Source organism: Phacochoerus africanus, chromosome 11 (genome assembly GCF_016906955.1).
Source record: "Phacochoerus africanus isolate WHEZ1 chromosome 11, ROS_Pafr_v1, whole genome shotgun sequence".
Taxonomy (NCBI): Eukaryota; Metazoa; Chordata; class Mammalia; order Artiodactyla; family Suidae; genus Phacochoerus; species Phacochoerus africanus.
This window is the reverse complement of record NC_062554.1, coordinates 91,850,870-91,866,285: the sequence shown is the minus strand read 5'-3', so window position 1 is coordinate 91,866,285 and position 15,416 is coordinate 91,850,870. Positions and strand designations below refer to the sequence as shown.

The following is a 15,416-nucleotide window of genomic DNA, read 5'->3' as shown; positions in this document are numbered from 1 at the left end:
GCTTCATAGTTTTATTTAAATAAAGAAAAGGAGTTCCTGTTGTGGCTCAAAAGGTTAAGAACCTGACATACTGTCCATGAGGATGTGGGTTCGATGCCTGGCCTTGCTCAGTGGATCAAGTATCTGGCATTGCCATGGCTGTGGGGCCTCACCTGCAGCTCCAATTTGACTCCTTTCCTGGGAACTTCCATATGCCACAGGTGTAGCCATAAAAAGAAAAAATTAAATTTTAATTTACCTTATTTGACCCAGCATATCCAAAATACATAATCAATCCCTAATTATTTCAAACTGAATCAGACAACAGTCATCGAGAGATACTGAAATCATTAGTTAAAAGATTGTTGGAAAACTTTACAATGAAGAAATCAGGGTGTCACCACCTAAATAATTTTAGCATTGCTAAAAGTGAGAAAATCTGACACTTGGTTCCCCAGGTGATAATATGAAGTCTATAACATCACCTACAATGTAGTCTTGTCAAAAACTTAACACAGAATATAATCAAGTCTTTAGATCTAACTTCTATAAAACAGGAAATACAGAGGATGGAGAAGCAAATTAACCACCACAAGGATGCAACTGAGACATTCTACAGGACCCCTGACCCACTTTCTTCAAGAAATACATGCCATGAGGGAGGGGAAAAGAAGCACTTCTCCACATGAAAAAAGATCTTAGAGACCGTAAGAACTAAGTTCAGTGTGTGGACCTTATTTGGATTCTGATTTGAAAAAATAATTGTAAAAAGACAATTTTGAGACAGAGAAATAATAAGAGCTTTGGAAATATTCGCTAGATGAATAAATGGTTTTGTGGTTACGTAAGAAAAAATTATTTGCCTTTCAAAGCATGAAAGCAGTTAGATAAAACAGCATGCCATTTAAGATTTGCTTTTAAATACTTCAGCAAAAACACAGCTCCAGTTTATCAAGATGCTTACTGGAATTCTCTTGTGGCTCAGCAGGTGTAGGATCCATTGTTGTCACTGCTACAACTCAGGTCACTGCTATGGTGAGGGTTTGATCCCCAGCCAGCGAACTTCTGAATGTACAACCAAAAAAAGAAAAAAGAAACTCATTTACACCAGCATAGTTGAGAGCTTCATGTTCAACAGCCACAGGCGAATACAGTCCCTGCTTGAACAACTCAAGATACTTACCACGTCTCAAGAGTAATTGAGTGGAAGCATGGAGGTCAGAACCACATTGGGCAAAAGCAGCAACCTCACCACAAGGAGCCAATTCCAGCTTTGTGGTACCTGTACCTGCTTCACAGCTCTAATGTGGACAGCAGATCTGACATAGGACACAAAAAACAAGTTAATGGCAGGGCAGATATCTCTGCAGAACAATTCTCTTTCCAAGATCTGTTTGTAAGTGATAGAAATGACATTAGTTGGAATGAAAGTCAAGGAGTGTAGGTAAAACGCATCACTAGTTTAGGGCTCACAAGCATCAGAAGGGTCTGCAGAGCAGCAGAGATATCTGACAATAAGCAATAGCCTGCTTGGATAACTCATCATAAATGATCAAGGCATTTCTGCCATTATTTCTAAAATACTCTCTCACAGAATAGCAAAGGAGTCAGGTACTGACATAGGCTAGTGTCAGAGGCAGTAGCTGAAGCCACAGATATGGCATCCACATCGCTAAGTATCTTTACCAACTGGGCAACACTGGATCTCTCCCTCTCTTTTTAAGGGCCACAGGTGCAGCATATGGAAATTCCCAGGCTAGGGATCAAATTGGAGTTGCAGCTGCTGGCCTACAACACAACCTCAGCAACATGCAATCCAAGCCACATCTGCAATCTAAACCACAGCTCACGACAATGCCGGATCCTTAACCCACTGAGCAAGGTCAGGGATCAAACCCGAGTCCTCATGAATACTAGTCAGGTTCTCTACCACTGAGCCACAACGAGAACTCCTAATTTATTATAGTTGATTTACAATGTTCCTTCAACTTCTGCTGTACAGCAAAGCGACTCAGCCACCCATTCTTTTTTTTTTTTTTTTTCATTTTCCATCTTATTCTAACCCAAGAAACCAGACAAGGTTCCCTGTACTGTACAGCAAGACCCCATCACCCATCCATTCTACATGTAAGAGTCTGCATCTACTAACCTGAAACTCCCTGTCAGTCCCCCTCTATCCTCCCTACCCTCTAGAAAACACAAGTCTGCCCTCCACATCCACGATCCCATTTGTTTTGTAGATAGATCAATTTGTGCAATATGTTAGACTCCATGTACAAGTGATATCATATGGTGTTTGTCTTTCTCCTTCTGAATTACTTAACTTAGTAAGAGAATCTCTAGTTCTATCCATGTTGCTGCAAATGGCATTGTTTTGTCCTTTTTTATGGCTGAACAGTATTCCATTGTATATATGTACCACCTCTTCTAAATCCATTTATCTGTCAATGGCCATTTAGATTGTTTCCATATCTTGGCTATTGTGAATAGTGCTGCATTGAACATAGGGGTGCATGTATCTTTCAGTCAAAGTTTTGTCCAGATATATGCCCAGGAGTAAATACCAGATCTCTTTTAACATAGAGTACAGCTTTTTCTTTCTGAGATCTATCAAAGAAAGATTCCTGGGTCATGATTCAGTCAATCATTGACATTCTGCCAGTCTGTTAATCTCTAGCAGTCAGCCTGTGCCGACCATGACCAATTAGCACCAAACTATCCACAGCATTAACGCCAGTCTGCACTGGTTCCTGCACAGAGATCAGAGAAATGATCCCAGGGCATTCAGGCCAACTCATCCATGGGTCTTGGAAGCTACTGGATCCTTACCATCAGTGTTATTACCCAGGGCATCTACTATACAACCCAGCAGCTTGAACATCCACAATGACTCCTATCCTCTCCACAATTATCTCTTTCCCTAATTAGCATTTCCAAACACAAAAAAAACCCAACTTTGTCAGGTTTCAAGTTGAGACATACATCTCAAACCTGAAGAAAACACTACCATTTCATCTGCTTGAACATTCCTCAGCCCATATATGCACCAATGTTACTACCAATACTTAAGACACACCTGTTTCTTCAGTCAAAGAGGTAGTGTCTCCAAGATTACACTCTTCAAGAACAAAGGACACTTCTGCAGTATCAGTCTTCCAAAGACAAGTGTTAGAGGCATGGAGGTTCCTTGTGGCAATAAAGGGTGATCCCAAAGCATTTTGAAGACCAGCCTAGCACCGGCCTAGGTGCCAAGAGAGGGGGCAAGCCACAGCCAAAGGCCACATGCACAAATAGCATTTTTGCAGCTCTCCTGGGATGGTTCCTCTGCAGCTGCAGCCTCTGGACAAATATTAACAAAAAGAAAGTACACTAGTATTATGAGATAGAACATTAGGATGATGAGATAATTATAATAGTATCAAGCAAAATACATTTCTAAGAAAGAAATAAAGAAAGTAACAACATAAAGATAAAATAATAAAAGAATAATTCACTAAAAAGAAAGTAATTCTTAAATATTTTTCTTTTAAACTTTATTATGAAATTTCAAACATATACAAAAGTAGAAAAAATAGTACAATGAACACCCATAAATCCACTAAGATTCAACTGTTATTATTTTGTCAGTTTTACTGATTTATCAATCTATATATTACTTTATTATTTTTTTATTACTATGGTTGATCTGTTTCAAAGTGTCACACATTATGACATTTTATGCCAAAATACTTTACACATTAAAAAAAGATATTCTCAAGACATTTAAGCAGGAGACGGGATTAAGATGGCAGAATAGGACTGGAGCTCACCTACTCTCATAAAAGCAACAAAATTGCAAAGAAATGCTAAACATCCTTCAGCCAAATGGACTGGAAACTTTCAAAAATATATCCTACTCCAGAAGGCAAAGAGGAGGCCACATCTAGATGGTAGGAGGGGTGATTATGCGATATAAGCAACCCCGTACATGCTGGGTGGGCAGCCCACAAACAAGAAGTAACTATCACAGAGACTCAACTACAGGAGTGAGAGCTCTGAGCCCCATGTCAGGTAACCATGCCTGGGGATCTGATTGGGAGAAGGAGCGCCCAGAGCATTTGGCATGGAAAGCCAGTGGAGCTCAATGGGATGGGGGAAACATGGACTCCATTCTTAAAAGGCACACACAGGCTTTCATGTGTGCTGGGTCCCAGGGCAAAGCAGAGACTCCATAGGAATGTGGGTCAGACCTGACCTGAGTTCTTGGAGGATCTCCTGGGAAAATGGGGGGTGACTGTGGCTGACTGTGGGGTAAGGACATTGGAGGCAAAGGAATAATCATCAGGGTGTGCTCTTCTGGATAAGGCAATTTTGGAAAAATCTGGCCCCACCCATCAGTGCTGAGAATCCCCAAGACAAACAATAATCCAGGTGGGATCACAGCCCCATCCATCAGTAAACATCACAGCCCCATCCATCAGTAAACAGGCTGCCTAAAGAACCCCCCAGGCACACAGGCCCTTCTAATCTTACACAGAGACAAAGCTCCACCCACCAGGGATATAGAAATCAACCCCACCTACCAGTGGGCAGGCACCAGTCCCTCCCAACAGGAAGCCTGCTGCAAGCCCCCATACCAACTTCAGCCACAGGGGGAGACAGACATCAGAAGTAAGAGAGGCTACAACTCTATTGTCTGCAAAAAGGACACCATATCAAAAACCTATAAAAATGAAAAGGCTGAGAACTATAACTTAGATAAGGGAGAAAGAAAAAAAACCCAGAAAAACAGCTAAGTGATCTAGAGATTATCAGCCTCCAGGAAAAAGACTAGAAATAATGCTGAGGATGATGCAAGACATTGGAAATAAACTGGAGGCAAAGATTGATAATTTATAGCAAACACTGAGCAAAGAAATTCAAGACTGAAAACTTAAGCAAGCAGAGATGCAAAATATAACAACTGAAATAAAAAATTCACTAGAAGCAACCAACAGCAATATACAGGAGGCAAAAGAACGAATTAACAATGTGGAAGACAGACTAGTGGAAATCACTGATGTGGAACAGAAAAGAGAAAAAAGATTGAAAAGAAATGAAGGGAGTCTCAGAGAACTCTGGGACATCATTAAAGGCACCAACATCTGTATTAGAGGGTTGCCAGAAGGAGAAGAGAGAGAGAAAGGGACAGAAAAAATATTCAAAGACATAACAGCCAAAAACTTCCCTAACATGGGAAAGGAACCACTATCTCAAATCCAGGGAGCACAACGAGTACCATATAAAATAAACCCAAGGAGGAACACCCCAAGACATATACTAATCAAACTTTATTTTTGTTTTTTTAGGGGCCACATCCATAGCATACAGAGGTTCCCAGGCTAAGGGTCCAATCAGAGCTGTAGTTGCCAGCCTACACCACAGCCACAGCAATGTGGGATCTGAGCCGAGTCTGCAACTTAAACCACAGTTCACAGCAAGGCTGGATCCTTAACCTACTGAGAAAGGCCAGGGATCAAACCTGCATCTTCATGGATCCTCATGGATGCTAGTCAGGTTCAATACCTGCTGAGCCAGGTGGGAACTCCATATTAATCAAATTTAATCAAACTGACCAAAATTAAAGAGAGAAAAAAATATTGAAAGCAGCTAGGGAAAAGAAACAAATAATACACAAGGGAACCACAATAAAGTTAAAGACAGAGAAAAATATTGAAAGCAGCTAGGGAAAAGAAACAAATAATACACAAGGGAACCACAATAAAGTAACTGGTTGATTTTTCAGCAGTAACTCTGCAGGACAGAAGGGAACCTGGCATGATATACTTAAAGTGATGAAAAGAAAAAAACTCCAACCAAGATTACTCTACCCACCAAGGTTCCCATTCAGATTTGAAGGGGAAATCAAAAGCTTTATGGATAAGCAAAAGCTAAGAGAATTCAGCAACACTAAACCAGCTTTACAAAAAAATACTAAAGGAACTTCTCTAGAGAGAAAAGGCCACAACTAGAAAAAAAAAAAATACCACAAATGACAAGGCTCATGAGTAAAGGCATTTTTATAGTAAAGGTAGGAAATCATCCACACACAAATATGCTACCAAAACCAGAAATTGTGAGAAGAGGAGGGTACAGGAGATAAATGTAGGACACTGGAGATACACTTGCAATTAAGAGACCAACAACTTAAAACAATCTCATATATATATATATATAGAGAGAGAGAGAGACTTCTGTATCGAAACTTCAGGGTAACTGCAAATCAAAAACGTACCATTGATGCACACGCAAATAAGAAAAATCAACTCAAATGCAGCACTAAAGATAGTCATCAAACCACAAAAGGAGAGAACAAGAGAAGAAGGGAAGAAAAAAGAGCAACAAAAACAAATCCAAAACAGTTAATAAAATGGCAATAAGAAAATATGTATCAATAATTACCTTAAACGTTAATGGACTAAATGCCCCAACCAAAAGACATAGACTGGCTGAATGGATACAAAAACAAGATCTATATATATGCTCTCTTCAAGAGAACCACTTCACTTCTAGGGACACATACAAATTGCAAGTGAGAAGATGAAAGAAAATATTCCATGCAAACGGGAATCAAAAGAAAGCTGGAGTAGCAATACTCATATCAGACAAAATAGACCTTAAAATAAAGACTCTTATAAGAGACAAGGAAGGACATTACATCATGATCAAAGGATCAACTCAAGAAGAAGATATAACAATTGTAAATATATATGCACCCAACACAGGATCATCTGAATATATAAGGCAACTGCTAACAACCTTAAAAGAAGAAATTGACAATAACACCATAACAGCAGGGGCTTTAACACCCGACTTACAGCAATGGGCAGAGCATCCAGAGAGAAAATCAACAAGGAAACACAGGACCTAAATGAAGCATTAGACCAGATGGACTTAATAGATATTTATAGGACATTCCACCCAAAAGCAGCAGAATACACATCCTTCTCAAGTGCACACGGAACATTCTCTAGGATTGACCAAATTCTGGGCTACAAATCAAGCCTTGGTAACTTTAAGAAAACTGAAATCATATCAAGCATCTTTTCCAACCACAACACTGTACAACTGAAATCAAAAATAAGAAAAAAACTGCAAAAAAAACAAACACATGGAGACTAAACAACATGCTACTAAACAACCAATAGATCACTGAAGAAATCTAAGAGGAAATTAAAAAATACCTAGAAGCAAATGACAACAAAGATACAACACTCCAAAACCTATGGGATACAGCAAAAGCAGTTCTAAGAGGGAAATTAATACAATACAAGCCTAACTCAGGAAAAAAGAAAAAGCTCAAATAACCTAACTTTACATCTAAAGCAGCTAGAGGAGCTCCCATTGTGGCGCAACAGAAACGAATCCGACTAAGAACCATGAGGTTGTGGGTTCGATCCCTGGCCTCGCTCAGTGGATTAAGGATCTGGCATTGCTATGAGCTGTGATGTAGGTCGCAGATTCGGCTCGGATCTGGGGTTGCTGTGGCTCTGGAGTAAGCCAGCGTCAACAGCTCCAATTAAATCCCTATCCTGGGACCCTTCATATGCTACAGGTGCAGGCCTAAAAAAGACAAAAAGACCAAAAAAAATTTTTTTAAATAAAGCCACTGCAGAGAGAAGAACAGACAAGACCTAAAGTTAGCAGAAGGAAAGAAACCATAAAGGTCAGAGCCTAAATCAATGAAAAAGAAACGAAGAAAACCATAGAAAAGATCAAGGAAACTAAAAGCTGGTTGTTTGAAAAGATCAACAAAATTGATAAACCCTTAGCCAGACTTATCAAGAAAAAAGAGAGGACTCAAATCGATAAAATTAAAATTGAAAAAGAAGGTACAACAAACATCATAGAAATACAAAGGATCATAAGACACTACTACATGCAACTATATGCCATAAAACAGAAAACCTAGAAGAAATGGACAAATTCTCTTTTTTTAGGGCCACACCTGTGGCATATGGAGGTTCGCAGGCTAGGGTCAAATCGGAGCTACAGCTGCCGACCTACACCACAGCAACATCAGATCCAAGCCGCTTCTACAACCTAAACCACAGCTCATGGCAACACCAGATCCTTAACCCACGGAGCAAGGCCAGGGATTGAATACGCAACCTCATGGTTCCTAGTCAGATGTGTTTCTGCTGCACCAGGATGGGGAACTTCAACAAATTCCTAGAAAAGTACAATCTTCTAAGAGTAAACCAAGATGAAATAGAAAATGAACGGACCAATCACAAGAACTGAAACTAAACTATGATTAAAAAACTTCCAGCAAACAAAAAGTCCAGGACCAGATGGTTTCACAGGTGAGTTCTATCAAACACTGAAAGAAAAGCTAATACCTATTCTTCTGCAACTATGTCCCAGAGGAAGGAATGCTCCCAAACTCATTCTATGAGGCCACCATCTCCCTGGTACCAAAACCAGATAAAGATTCCACAAAAAAAGAAAATTACAGGGCAATTTCACTGATGAACATAGATGCAAAAATCCTCACAAAATACCAGCAAGCCAAATCCAATGATACATTAAAAGGACTGTACATCATGATCAAGTAGGATTTATCCCAGGGATGCAAAGATTCTTCAATATCCAAAAATCAATCATATGATATACCACATTAATAAACCGAAGAACAAAAACCATATGATCCTCTCAAGAGATGCAGGAAAAGCCTTTCACAAAATTCAACACCCGTTTCTGATAAAAACCCTTCAGAAAGTGGGCAGAGAGGGACCTCCCTCAACATAAGAAAAGGCCATAAATGACAAAACCACACTAGCTAACATCATTCTCAATAGTGAAAAGCTGAAAGAATTCCCGCTGCGATCAAGAACAAGACAAGGATGTCCACTCTCGCCACTACTATTCAACACAGATTTGGATGTCCTAGCCACGGCAATCAGAGAAGAAAAAGAAATAAAAGGAATCCAAATTGGAGAGGAAGAAGTAAAATTAACACTATTTGCAGAGGACATGATACTACACCTAGAAAATCCTAAAGATGCCACCAGAAAACTATTAGAGCTCAATCAATGAATTTGGCAAAGTTGCAGGACACAAAATTAATACACAGACATCAACAGTATTTCTATATACTAACAACAAAAGATCAGACAGAGAAATTAGGGAAACAATCCCACTTACCATCCCATCAAAAAGAATAAAATACTTAAGAATAAACCTACTTCAGGAGGCAAAAGACCTGCACATTGAAAACTACAAGGTACTGAGGAAAGAAATCAAAGATGACACAAATAGATGGAAAGACATACCATGCTCTTGGATTGGAAGAGTCAATATTATCAAAATGACTATACTACCCAAGGCAATCTACAGATTCAATGCAATTCCTATCAAATTACCAAGGACGTTTCTCACAGAACTCGAACAAAATATTTTAAAGTTTGTTTGGAAGCACTAACAACCCACAATAGCCAAAGCCATCCTAAGAAAGAAAAATGGAGCTGGAGGAATCAGGCTCCCAGACTTCAGACTGTACTACACAGCTACAGTCATCAAAACCATGTAGTACTGGCACAAGATAGGAAAGCCCAGAATTAAACCCACATGCCTACAGTCAACTAATCTATGACAAAGAAGGCAAGAATATACAATGGAAAAAAGAAAGCCCCTTCAATAAGTGGTGCTGGGGAAACTGGACAGCCACATGTAAAAGAATGAAATAAGGAGTTCCCACCATGGCACAGTGGAAAGGAATCCAACTAGGAACCATGAGGTATCTGGCATTGCGTGAGCTGTGGTGTATGTCAAAGACGTGGCTCGGATCCTGCATTACTGTGGCTGTGGTATAGGTCGGCAGCTGTAGCTCCAATTTGACGCCTAGCCTGGGAACCTCCATATGCTGTGGGTGTGGCCCTAAAAAGAAAAAAAAAAAAAGAATGAAATTAGAACACTTCCTAACACCATGGAGCTGCAAAAATAAACTCCAAACAGATTAAAAATCTAAATATAAGACCAGACACTATAAAACTCTTCAAAGAAAACATAGGCCACTTTCCAAAAGAAACCAGAGCAATATCTCCTCAGATCCACCTCCTAAAGTAATGACAATAAAAACAAAAATAAACAAATGGGACTTAATTAAACTTAAAAGTTCCTGCACAGCAAAGGAAACCATAAACAAAACGAAAAGACAACCCACAGAATGGGAGAAAATATTTGCAGATGAAGTGACTGACAAGGGATTAATCTCCAAAATTTATAAACACCTTCTGCAGCTCAATACCAAAAAAACAAACAACCCCATCCAAAAATGGGCAGAAGATCTAGAGACAATTCTCCAAAGAAGACATACGGATGGCCAAAAAACACATGAAAAGATGTTCAACATCACTCATTATTAGAAAAATGCAAATCAAAACCGCTATGAGGTACCACCTTACACCAGCCAGAATGGCCATCATCCAAAAGTCTACAAACAATAAATGCCAGAGAGGGTGCAGAGAAAAGGGAACCCTATCACACTGTTGGTGGGAATGTAAACCAGTGCAACTACTGTGGAAAACAGTACAGAAATTCCTCAGAAAACTAAAAACAGAATTACCATTTGATCCAGCAATCCCACTCCTGGGCATCTATCCAGAGAAAACCATGACTCGAAAAGATTCATGTACTCCAATGTTCATTGCAGCACTATATACAATAGCCAAGACATGGAAACAACCTAATGTCCATTGACAGAGGAGTGGATAAAGAAGATGTGGTATACACAATGCAATAGTACTCAGCCATTAAAAGGGAAGAAATAACAGCATTTGCAATAACATGGGTGGACTTAGAAATTATCATGCTAAGTGAAGTTAGCCAGACAGTGAGACACCAACATCAAATGCTATCACTTACATGTGGAATCTAAAGAAAGAACACAATGAACTTCTTTGCAGAACAGAAACTGACTCACAGACTTTGAAAAACTTACAGTTTCCAAATGAGACAGATTGGGGGATGGGGGGGATGTACTGGGTTTTGGGGATGGAAATGCTATAAAATTTGGTTGTGATGAGTGTTGTACAACTACAAATATAATAAAATTAACTATGGAATTAAAAAAAAAAAAAGACATTCTCAGAGTTCCTGTTGTGGCTCAGCAGTTAACAAACCTGACTAGCATCCAAGAGGACAAAAGTTCAATCCCTGGCCTCACTTCATGGAATAAGGATCCAGTGTTGCCATGAGCTATGGTTGCAGATGGGGCCGGGATCCTGCGTTGCTGTGGCTCTGTCATACACCAGAGGCTCTGATTGGACCCCTAGCCTGGGAACCTCCACATGCTGTGAGTGTGGCCCAAAAAAAGACAAAAAAAAAATAATTTTTTTAAAGACATTCTCCTATCTAAATATAACAGTATCACCACAACATAAAAGTAACTAATTTCATCTCATACCCATTCCATATTTAAATTTATTCACATCCTCAAAGTGTTATTTACGGCTCATTTTTTTCATAGCAGGATCCAGTCAAGGATTATCTCTTCTATATGGGATTGTTGTATCTCTTAAATTTCTTTTAATCTATAGTTACCGCCCCCCGCCCATTTTTAGAAAATTCCAACAATCTGTCCCAAAGATAATAGTAGCAAAAAAAATGTTTTTATTTTCTTTGGTTTTACTTATTTTATTTTTTCGCTTTTTAGAGCCTCACCTCCGCAGCATATGGAAGTTCCCTTGCTAGGCTGGGACTGTCAACCTACGCCACAGCCACAGCAATACCAGATCCGAGCCGCATGTGCAACCTACACCACAGCACACGGCAACACTGGATCCTTAACCCACTGAGCAAGGCCAGGGATCAAACCCACTTCCTCATGAATACTAGTTGGGTTCCTTACCAGTGAGCCACAACAGGAACTCCTTAATTTATTTTTTTATTGAGATACAGCTGACATCAACTTTATATTAGTTTTAGGTGTATATAATACACCTAAAATACTTGTGTATATTGTGAAATGATCATCACAATACCTAGCTAACATCCATTACCATATACAGTTACAGAATTTTTTTTCTCATGATGTCAACTTTGATGATTTACTCTCTTGGCAACTTGTGAATATACAATACAGTATTACTAACTATAGTCACCATGCTGTACATTACACCCCCATGACTTATTTTAAAAATGGCAATTTGTACCTTTTAACTGCCTTTACCCATTTTGCCCACCCTCCAACCTCTGCCTCTAGCAACCACCAATGTGTTCTCTGTATGTACGAACCTGGTTTTTGTTTTTGTTTTAGATTCCACATATAAATGAGATCACCACCAGCAAATTTTATATATATATATATATATATATATATATATATACACACAAAGGTATATTTCCCTCAGCATTATGTTACAGCAAAAAGACTGGAAACAAACCAAACATCCATTAAAAGGGGACTGGTTGCATGAACAACCATAAAATCAAGTCCTCTAACAACACTGAAAAAACAAGGAATACCTCTTGAATACTGCTAGGAAGTGACCTCCAGAATGTACTATTAAATGCATAAATCATGGAGTTCCTGTTGTGGCACAGTGGTTAACGAATCCGACTAGGAACCATGAGGTTGCAGGTTTGATCCCTGGCCTTGCTCAGTGGGTTAAGGACCTGGCGTTGCTGTGAGCTGTGGTGAAGGTTGCAGACGCAGCTTGGATCCTGCCTTGCTGTGGCTCTGGCGTAGGCTGGTGGCCATGGCTCCGATTCGACCCCTAGCCTGGGAACCTCCATATGCTGCGGAAGTGGCCCTAGAAAAGGCAAAAAGACCAAAAAAAAAAGCATAAATCATGGGTATAAAATGCTACTTTTTATCTAAGAAATAATTGAAGAGCAAAGCAGAAATTAACAAGTGAAAGGCAACATCATTACAAACTATACAGTAAATATTAAAAATAAGATATTATCAACAACTTTATGCCAATAAACTTGAAAATTTCTAGGAAAAAGAAAAGTTTAGAGAAAGACCAACTTAATAAAACAAAATAAAAGAAATAATATCAATCATATTCATCCTCTTAGAGTGAATGCTTTTCAATTTGTCTTAGGATGCCGGAATAAACTCAATACCAAAACTGAAGAAGGACTTAGAAGGATGGAAAATTACCAACTAATTTTTTCATAAATCTATTTTAAAAATCCCTAAAGGCGTTCCTGAGGTGACACAATGGAATCGGCAGCACCTCAAGAGTCCTGGGACGCAGGTTACATCCCTGGCCTGGCACAGTGGGTTAAGGATCTGGTGTTGCTTCAGCTGTGGCTTAGGCTGCAACTGCAGCTTGGATCTGATCCCTGATCCAGGAACTCCATATGCCATGGGGCAGCCAAAAAACTAAAAAAAAAAAAAAAAAAAAAACCTACACAAACAAAAAATCCCTAAAACAATAGCAAATTGAAGCCAATACAAGAAACAACCTAAATGTCCACCAACAGAGGAGTGGATCAAGAAGATATGGTACACATACACAATGGAATATTACTCAGCCATTAAAAGGAACGAAATACCAGCATTTTTAGCAACATGGATGGACCTAGAAATTATCATGCTAAGTGAAGTCTGCGATACAATGAGACGCCAACATCAAATGCTTTCACTGACATGTGGAATCTGAAAAAAGGACAGACTGAACTTCTTTGCAGAACAGATGCTGACTCACAGACATTGAAAAACTTATGGTCTCCAGAGGAGACAGTTTGGAGGGTGGGGGGACGTGCTTGGGCTATGGGGTGGAAATCCTGTGAAATTGGATTGTTATGATCATTATACAACTACAGATTGATAAATTCATTTGAGTAATAAAAAAAAAAAACCTGACAAGCAAAAAAAAAAGAAAAAAAGAAAAAAAATAATACAATACACCCTCAAAATGGGAGAAAATCTTGGCAAACGAAGCAGCCAACAAGGGGTTAATTTCCAAAATATACAAACATCTCAAACAGCTTTATAAGATTGTTTATAAGATGTTTCAAAAGCAAAAAAAACCAAACAATTAAAAAATTGTCAGAAGATCTAAACAGACATATGTCCAAAGAAGACGGACAGATGGCTAAAAAGCACATGAAGAGGCTCAACATTGCTAATTATCAGAGAAATGCAAATCAAAACTGCAGTGAGGTATCACCTCTCACCAGTCAGAATGGCCATCATCAAAAAGTCTACAAACCACCAACATCAAATGCTATCACTTACATGTGAAAACTAAAAAAAGGACTCAATGAACTTCTTTGCAGAACAGATACTGACTCATAGACTGAAAAACGTATGGTTTCCAAATGAGACAGGCTGGGAGGTGGGGGGATGCACTGAGGGTTTGAGATGGAAATGCTGTAAAGTTTGGTTGTGATGATTGTTGTGCACCTATAAATATAATAAAATTCATTGAGTAATTAAAAAAAGGTCTACAAACAATGAATGCTGGAGAGGGTGTAGAGAAAAGGGAACCCTCCTACACTGCTGGTGAAAATGTAATTGGTGCAACCGCTATAGAGAACAGTATGGAGTTTCCTTAAAAAAAAAACACCTAAATATGGAACTACCTTATGAACCAGCAATCCTACCCTGGGCATGTATCTAGAGAAAACCATGATTTGAAAAGACACATGCACTCCAATGTACATCTACTAGTTACAACAGTCAAGACACAGAAGCAAATTAAATGGCCATCAAAGAGAACTGGATAAAGAAGATGTAGTACATATATACAACAGAATACTACTGAGTCATAAAAAGGACAAAATCATGCCATTTGCAGCAATATAAATGGACCTAGAAATTATCATACTAAATGAAGTCAGTCAAAGACAAATTTCACATGAGATAGCTAATATGTGGAATCTAATAAAAAATGATACAAAATAACTTAGAAACAGACTCAAAGATTTTGAAACCAAATTTACAGTTACCAAAGGGGAAACATGAAAGGGAGGGATAAATTAGGGGGTTGGGATTGACATACACACAGTATTATATATAAAATAAGTAACAAGGACAGGGAAATCTGCTGAATACTGTGTAATAAACTATATAGGAAAAGAATCTGAAAAGAAATGGAAATGTGTGTGTATGTATCTTATTTACTTTGCTGTACACCTGAAACCAACACAACTTTGTTAACTATACTCCAATAAAATTTATTATTAATAGCAATTCATTACTACCTTGCATGCAAAAGTTGGTTTAATACTTGAAAGTTAATAAGTGCAATTCACCATATCAACCAGAATAAAGAAAACCATGCAAACTGACAGCATATATGGAATAGAAATTAAAAACCCATTCTACAGGTACCTGAGAATTGTATAGTAAAGCTACAATACAAGAAAAAAATATATATACAACTATTCCAGGGAAATAGGTAGCAATTTGGTTTAGAATATTGCCAAAGAGTGACGCTCTCCTCTGGGATAGGCCTTAC

General features: G+C 38.7%; 1 pseudogene; it reads right to left on the bottom strand.

The window, feature by feature from the left end:
• Nucleotides 1-897: 897 nt before the first annotated feature.
• On the bottom strand, nt 898-4,300 carry LOC125112168 (ATP synthase subunit alpha, mitochondrial-like; annotated as a pseudogene).
• Between the last annotated feature and the right edge of the window lie 11,116 nt (nt 4,301-15,416).